Genomic DNA, 9,468 nt, shown 5'->3' with positions numbered 1-9,468 from the left:
TCTCCTTCCACCTATCGCATTTCCAACGGCCCTCCCCCAAGTCCCTCCTCCCTACCTTTTACCTTAGCCTGCTGGACACACTTTCCTCATTCCTGAAGAAGGGCTTATGCCTGAAACGTCGATTCTCCTGTTCCTTGGATGCTGTCTGACCTGCTGCGCTTTTCCAGCAACACATTTTCAGCTCTGATCTCCAGCATCTGCAGTCCTCACTTTCTCCTCCAATCTGTTAGTACCGTCTATTCACTGTAGTATATCTTTTCTTGCTCTTCTATCTTGAGCTGTGCTACTGAAAGCTGGAGTTCATTAATCACCGTGAGATAAAACTTAAGTGCAACTGCAACACTGCTATCACCTTTTTATCCTTTAGTGTCTACTTACTGTCACTAACTAGCTGTCACCACTAGGGCTTTTTGTATCTCCTTGTTGCCACCAGGGTGTACTTCGTGGTGTTCTATTTATTAACACACATAACTGTAAAGACTGTGACTTTTTTTAGTATTTTTAGTTTTGGATTAAAATGGGAAAAAGGAATGTTTTATAAATCAAGGATTACTGAAGGATTGCTGCAGTTTTTACAAGCAAATAACCTGAAGCTCATTGTAAGCATCATTTATAATTATTTACCTGTAGCTGGAGTGCATTTACTTGTCATAAATACAAATTCTTCATATGTCTAGAAAATTGGTCTTTGCTATCTCTTAACCTGGATCTCAAAGACAGGAAAATTAGAGAATATTGTATCCTTTTTTAAAAAATCTTTAACTTTTGTGAAGACTCCAGGAATACCAGGACTTGATTTCCAGTGCACTATCCCATAGATAACATGTACAGCAAAGAGTCACATTCTAGTTCAGGCAGGTGCCTTGAAATTTATTAACAACAATAACTATGTACACAACTGCAATGTCACAGACTTTTGCACAGTCTGGATTATGTGCTTTCCAATGCTACTACACAGTATATGCACAGAGCTGACTGACTGAAGGTGTTACACTGACTCCATTACTCACAGCAATTAACTGAAGGTTATGCCAGTACCTTCACACCAAAATGTCATTTATTTACATATCATCATAATATGAAAGGCACTGGCCTGTCTGGTCTGAAATCTGTGCCATACCCAATAAGAGTGGTTCCATATTATGATTGAAGGTGACATTGGTTGAGCAGTTCCTCTATTCTATAGATTATCTTCACACCTTCAGGTGATTTTCAAGTGGTATGTACAGTTTTGCTGAGAGAGAACTTGAGAAGAGGGATTTTAATAAGGTTCAGATGAGTGCCAATGGTGGCTGCATAGATAGGGTGATGACAGGAAGTGTTTGGAAAAAGAAAGTGTGTTTCGCTGTAGGGTGCTCTGCTCAGTGCTGTGCAGCAAAAGGCTATTCACTTTTTTTTGCCACTTCCAGTCATACCTGCTTAACCTCCGAAGCAGTTTTTTTTGCTTCTGACTGCTGGGAAGAGAATCTATCTGAGGCTCTGTCCATCTTGCAATCTGATATCCAGGTAGGTTGCAGAGAGGACTGGGCGGCAGTGTTCCCTCCTTCAGACTCCATCTATCTCTATCTCTCAAGCTGTCTCTCTCTTGGAGATTGAATAGTTATATTATGACCCTCACAAAGACCTTTAAAGAGTGAAGCTTTCACAGTCAGACGTGGGTCATTAAACTGTCCCTTCTGCTCTAATTGGTTGGATATGCTGGAAATAAGATCATAGTGTCATGCTGGGTCAGATTAAAAAAATCCCTTGAAATTTCTGTTGCCCAAACTCCGAGGTTCAATTCATCTTATCACCTCTGCTGTGAATGAGTTTGCATCTTGATATTCTCATTATCTTAAAACAAACATTGAAGGCTATTATGAAACAATAATTAACAAACAAAACTTAAATGGATTTCTACTTTAAAAAAATCAAATACGCCCACACTCTAGAGAATGTTTTTTGTCGGCAGTATTACTCAGACCAGAAGTAATTGAGTTCAAGACTTTAGATGTAATCTATTCTTAGTTCATTCAAAGACTGTTGAAACATTTATTTTCTTATTTCTGCTTGTGATTTGTATTGTTCCTTAAATACTAAGTACACTTAATAGCTCAAATGTGCTCCTTAACAAAACAATTTTCACAATAGTCAGAAGAAATAATTTTGAGAAGAATGTTTTTCTGTTATCCTAGAACACCACAGAAAGTGACTGGCAGCAGTAATAAATAATCCGTTTATGTAAAGTGCAAACTTCAGCATTGCTCCCAAATATTCTAACAATCACATACCTGGAAATGAAATCTAAAAAGACAAAGAGATTGAAAAATGGAAACTTGCTAAAGTAATACCCTAATTCAAACAAAGTAACTTTAGTATTTTTATGACAAATTTCTCAAACCTTTTAAAGTACTTCATATGACGAAAGAAGAACATGCTTGCATTTATATAGCATCCTTCATGACTTCAAACTGTCCCACGATACAATCACTAAAGTACACTCACTGTAGAAAACATGGCAATCAATGTATTCACAGTTAGGTCCAACAGATAAGAGAAGGAATATGTTGATGAGAAGATATTTTGGCGATATCTTTTCAATAAATATTGGCAAGATAAATGTAGATGATTTTTCTGCTATTCTTCCACTTAAAAGTTCTTCCACTGAGAACTTTCACATCAATTTAAGAGGAAAGACAAGGTTCCAATTTAACAGCACATCCCCAGCAATGCAGGACTGCCTCATTACTGCAGCAGCATGTCAGATCCAGTTGTAGTCATGGGGTAAGAAAAAACCTTTGGCGTTTGAGGCAAAATTGCAATCCATTGAGACATTACAAGTAACAAATTTGAAGTGCACTGACCATGACAAATGCGGCAGCCATTTAGTACAAATTACAATCGTAGCAAGAAATGAAGTGAATAATTAAATAACTTTATCAGGCAGAATTCATTGAGGCATAAACATGATGTCAAATGACTGCCAAAATGTAAACATTTTAAAAGTTAAATGATTGGCACATGAGTACTTGTATGTTAAATAATGACGGTTATTTCATGAATTACTACTGATTGGGTAGACACTACATTTCCAAACCTGTTCCCACAATAGCTATCCATAATGCACACATTTCTGTGACTTTTTTTGTGCTAATTGCACATGTTGTCCAACATGCAAATTGGCTAAGATTAACCTCCTATCCACATTGTATGTATGCCTTAATAGTTGAATTTAGTGATAAAGTTCTGGAAGTATGTTCATGGACTTTACATCAGGTTAGTAAATAGAGGAGGATCAAAACCAAAACAACAAGAAACAATGGCCCAGATTCTTCAATGGCTAGACAATGTCTTCTGAAAAGGAAGATGGAAGGTTCCATGGGAATGCTACAGAATCCTTGATATAGTAGTCTCTGAGAAAATTACTTGGGAAATTGAAGATTCCATTGGCCAATTCTCCTTCTTAACTAAATGCATAGCTTTTTAGTTTATCACATTGTCCCATCCTCATTAATTGACTTCCTAGTTCTGTGCATCCTGCAACTTGGTGGTCAAATATTGTGTTGATATTATGGCTCTAACAGATGTATTTAGTCTGTTTTTAATGAAGAAAAGTTGAGACAGAGGTGCCGAGTGGTCTACTCAAAGCCAATAAACTAAACAGCTGGTAAGTCCTTGGGTTTTTCTTTTGTTTGAAGTTGGAACGATTAAAGCAGCCTAAATGGGTGGGGTCAAACTCCCAGAGAACCAGGATTTTAGTTTTCACTTTCAGCAGTTGCTGAGGTCTTGAAGCTGAATGCGGAAGCTCTTATTTCTCTCTCTGTTACAACTAAAAGATGAGGCTCTCTTCCTGCTGCTAGAATTGCATGTCAGATAATTTGTTTTACTTTGCCAAGCATGTGTTTATGAGACATTACTATACTAAAACAGTTAATTAATAGTAGTTAACTAAAACTAAAACAGTTAATTAATTGCATGTCAGATAATTTGTTTTACTTTGCCAAGCATGTGTTTATGAGACATTACTATACTAAAACAGTTAATTAATAGTTGTTAACTAAAACTAAAACAGTTAATTAATAGTAGTTAATATACATACTATTTTGTTAAGAACTTTGATAGAATTATAGTTAAGTCATTTTTTCTTCTATTTTTATTTTGTCCATGTAAAAATAAAATGTGTTTTGCTTAAAGTCACGTTGTTTAACCAATCAAATTTAATCTGGAATGCAACACTTTACATTTACTTTTAAAATAAGAAAACTTTAAGGTCTAAACTATCTTTTTAATATAGTTTCAGGGTGTTTGGTCTTGTCCAAAACAATATTTACTCCCATCATCCAAGTCATTAAAATATATTGCAAATAATGCTGGCCTCAGGTTTAATTCCTTTGATATTCCATGAGTTGCAGGTTGCCACCTGCGAATTCCCTCATGTTACCAACTCTAACTTTTATTAGTTATCCAATCATTTATTTATAATATATCACCCTCAACAGAATGGACCTTTGTCTTTTTTAATAGCTGTATGTGTGGCACATTATTGAAAGCTTTTTGCAAATCTACATATACTGCATCTATTGGTTCCCTGTTATCTATTCTGCCCTTTATCTTCTCAAGTAAGTCTAACAAATTTGGCAGGCATGATTTTCCCTTTATGAAGCCATGTTGGTGTTGCTCAATTGCATTTCAAAATATCAACTGTCATTAAGGACACTGATGCATAGTTGCCTGTTTTCTGTCTCCCTCTGTTTTGGTCTAAGCATGTTACATTTGGTTACAATTAACTAGAAACTGAACAGGATTCATCATATAAACACTATGGCTACATGAACATTTGGGTCGCTGGACTTGAAATAAAAACTCAGTTTATTTTTCCATAGATGCTGCCAGACCTGCTGAGTTTCTCCAGCAATTGCTGTTTTTATTTTGTTCACTGATATCCTTTCGGGAAGAAATCTGCCACCCCATATCCAAGCTTTCTTAAATGTAATTCCTGGTGGACAATAATGAGTTGACTCTGAATTCCCCTTTGCCTTTAAATTGAGTGACCCATTTCAATCAGGGATGGGCATTAATGTCTGACATGTCTGTGAAAAAAATAATAAAAATCTGTTCTGCCAGAATACTAAATGTCATTGGAAATGAGGACCAATTTACACAATCATTGAAAGGTATCCTGTAGGATGTTATTCTTACCTGTGTAATTTTGAGAGTGGGAGACACTTATTCTTGTATGGAAGGGATGATTAAATTCTTCACATGTAGACTGCATAATTTACTTGTCTATTATTCCCAAGACTGATCTTTTGAACAGAAAGAAATGTGAAGAGCATTACAAGAAGCCCCAGAAATACTTGATAAGGTGCAGTATAAATTGAATAGAAATTGCAGGTGGCATGAGAAAAAGTTCAGCAGCAACTATGTTGTATTTTGGGTCCGAAAACAAGAATAATACAAAGCTGTAAACTACAATGCCTCATAATTATAGCCCATACCTATTGAAACATTGCTTTTAATTATCATTTGATGGAACTTTGCTTTGTTGAGTGATATTTGATATAGAATAAATATTTGAATTCTAATCTGCAAAATGATTGTCCTTTGAGAATTTCATTCTGGTTCATCTGCTCATCATTTTATGTTATTAATGATAGCGTAAAGATTGAAAGCTATATCATTATCTGAAAATAGAAGGAAGAGAAAGGCCTAAATGTAAAACTGGACACTGTTTACCATAAAGCTTCAGAGGCCAAGAATCTCAAAGAGAGAATAGAAACATTTCCAATAATAGTGAGAGATTAATGGTTTATTTTCAGTTTTATAACTAGGGATATCATTGATCAGCCTGAAGAAAGTCAACATGCAGGCTATGGGAATCAAGAAAATCTAATGTAATTCAACAACAAAGTCTGCTTCAGAGATTCCATTTGCTGCTTCAGATGCCAATGGCAATCTGTACACATCCCAACAAATCATGCAATTGGAAAATGAATTGTGATTCGTTATGCTTGAGTCACATTGCTTACCAGACCAAATGCCAACAATCTGCTTCACAATACCTTTTACTTACAGAGGAACTAGACCATTGAATGTGGTTTCCTGCTGTTTCTCAAATCTCAAATAAAAATAAACACAGACATTGCAAAATAGGGAAGCTGTGTCCTCCTGTCAGCATGCGAGTTCAGTTATTGTACTAATTAGTTGCACAGTAAAACTGTTTCAAATTTTCAAATCCTACAATGAATGCTACAGCAACACTGTTGCACTTTTAGAATCAGGACTTTTTAACATGGATTTCTGGAAGCAACACCAAAAGCAATTTTCCAAAGATGACCTTCTAAATGACCATCTCTGAACTTACCACCCAACTAAGAATAGCTGTTCTTGATGCTGCTTCTAGTTGCAGGACTGGCAATTTAAAATCCTCATCAATAACAACAAGTGAGTTTGGTCTTGTTAAGGCAGTTGGAATAGTGTGAAGGCATCTCAATTCGAGACACCTGCAAAGGGGTTAGATGAATGAAGTTATTACAAGAGCTAAGCAAAAAGGTCCATCTAATCAGATGTTCCTCTGTGCAGCAAGTTCTGTCCTACATTTCTGAGTAGTAGAAGAGTATTGTAGTGTTAATTTGTGATAGCAGCTAGTTTTCAATTGTCAATTCATGTTTTCCAAAGTTTCATTGACATTCCACAAACTATTTTAGTTCAAACTTTTTCTGTAACCCAGGAGATAAAGTGAGAATTTATCTCTATTTCAAGCTAGAATTGGATCTAACTTCCAAAATTATCTAAAATTTCTAGGAACCAAATTATACAATAAAATATGAGAAATACAAAGAATTGTTTGTGTTCCCATATGAAAAACATGCATTATCTTTAAGTTACAAAATTCACATTAAAAGAGATAGATACTCATTTGTATCTCACCAGTATAATCAAGGAAAAATCGAGTACAAGGAACAATTTCAAGAAATTCAAAGTCTGAGCATTGGTCACCATCATCTGTTTGAGGATAATATCTATTCCAAGTCATGGGTTTCTGCCACTGATCTTCATGTGATTGAACAAAATGGTTCTGATCCCACAGAATTTTGGGCACAGGATGTCGAACAAGGTTGTGGAATCTGGAGTGTAGAATTTATTTTCTTTTTTTCCCCCCTCTTTGTTGCTGTTTTGTAAGACATTGTAACTGAAAAACATGATGCAGTATGATGGACAAGTATATGCAATTTGAATGAAAACCTGCTCTCAGTCTTTAATGTCCATGTTGTCACACCTCAAGAAGAGTTCAGAAATGTTTTTGGTTTGTTAACTTTTCCCTCTCCTGGCACCTTGGCTAGTTTGGGAATTGAGAAAACAGGACCTTACAAAGGAGAGAGGCGTTTTTGGGAAGCTGGATCATGTCCAGTCCATTGAAGTTGATTTTATAGAAATTTTAGTCTGAATGCACGTTGTTCAAGAAGAACACTCATGTTTGTTTGACAACTCCCCCATTGGATTAGAATGAAGTATTGGAAGCAATGCCAAGAGAATTTCTCTAACATTCTTATATTTATAGATAACCATTTCTGGTCAAACTACCACACAGGAGTGCGATAATGACACTGCTTTGCACATTAAGACTTTTGCTGACTGGTGGAGAGTGCTTTTGACAAGCACTCACTGCTATACTTTGCAAAAGACTTTATCAAATGTGCCAGATCTCTTTGTTAATGGTAGCTTTTTGAGTGAGGTGGCTGCAAAGGTATGGAAAGTGCCCCATATTCCAGAATCTCTCCTGAACCATATGTGAGAGGTAAAGTATTTGGCTAACCAAATGTCAAGTGATACGAATTTTGTTTGGGCAGCTTTCAACAAAAGGCTTAATTTCTGGCATGCAACTGTTATGAGATATACTGTGACTTGTCAATTTGGTGCAGACTGAGTAATAACACTGATTCCACCTGCACACTGGTGATTTTACATCTTTGGTAATCAGTTTAATTTTAACATGAAAGAAACTGAGGTTAAAGAGTTTTGGTCAGTGAATAACCACTCTCAGAAAGATTGTAATTAGCATGAGGGCCATCATATAGCCTTGCTGGACCTAGTTTGGTATTTGAAGATATCTGTTTCAGATGTTCCTCTGAAATTATCTTTGTGAGATAGTTGCATTCCTATCATCATGAAGGATTGCAGGATTTTGATGAGTTTTCGTGTACATCCAAGAGGCCATCTGTGTTGTACGTATTTTGAACTGGTCCTCCTGGGAGCAGATGCGGCGGAGACGAAGGAATTGGGAGAATGGGATGGCGTTTTTACAGGGGGCAGGATGGGAGGAGGTGTAGTCCAGGTAGCTGTGGGAGTCGGTTGGTTTGTAGTAGATGTCCGTGTTGATTCGGTCGCCTGAGATAGAAACACAAAGGTCTAGGAAGGGGAGGGAGGAGTCCGAGACTGTCCAGGTGAATTTGAGGTCGGGGTGGAAGGTGTTAGTGTAGTGGATGGGTGGAAGGTGTTAGTGTAGTGTGACTTGTCAATTTGGTGCAGACTGAGTAATAACACTGATTCCACCTGCACACTGGTGATTTTACATCTTTGGTAATCAGTTTAATTTTAACATGAAAGAAACTGAGGTTAAAGAGTTTTGGTCAGTGAATAACCACTCTCAGAAAGATTGTAATTAGCATGAGGGCCATCATATAGCCTTGCTGGACCTAGTTTGGTATTTGAAGATATCTGTTTCAGATGTTCCTCTGAAATTATCTTTGTGAGATAGTTGCATTCCTATCATCATGAAGGATTGCAGGATTTTGATGAGTTTTCGTGTACATCCAATTCTTGCAGCATGATCACAAAGTATTGTGATTTACTCACTATTATTGTGGGTGGCACAGTGACACGGTGGCACAATGGTTAGCACTGCTGCCTCACAGCACCAGAGACCAGGGTTCAATTCCTGACTCAGGCGACTGACTGTGGGAAGTTTGCACATTCTCCCCATGTCTGTATGGGTTTCCTCCGGGTGCTCTGGTTTCCTCCCACAGTCCAAAGATGTGCAGGTTAGGTGAATTGGCCATGCTAAATTGCCCGTAGTGTTAGGTAAAAGGGGTAAATGTAGGGGAAAGGGTAGGTTGCGCTTCAGCGGGTCAGTGTGGACTTTTTGGGCCGAAGGGCCTGTTTCCACACTGTAAGTACTCTAATCTACTTTGCTCAGGTTGATGAACTCAATGCTGTTCACAATATTTTTGGATTTTCAATGAAGAATTCATGCTGTTGGTCTTGACATTTTTCTTGTAGTTCTCTGGCAACAAAAACTATAGTACACATTCCTCTGCTACTATATGAGTATGTGTATATATTTATTGATGTATGTGTGTGTACATCTAAGTGTGCATGTGTACTTTTATATGTTTGTACATTGGATTTAAACTTCTGTCATGATGCTATCACTTTAAAAAGGTTACTTTGTCCTTGGCTGTTTCTCAAGAGAGGTCGTAAAGGCAGAGG

The sequence above is a fragment of the Chiloscyllium plagiosum genome, chromosome 15, assembly GCF_004010195.1.
Source record: "Chiloscyllium plagiosum isolate BGI_BamShark_2017 chromosome 15, ASM401019v2, whole genome shotgun sequence".
In the NCBI taxonomy this organism is placed as follows: Eukaryota; Metazoa; Chordata; class Chondrichthyes; order Orectolobiformes; family Hemiscylliidae; genus Chiloscyllium; species Chiloscyllium plagiosum.
This window is presented reverse-complemented; position numbering follows the sequence as displayed.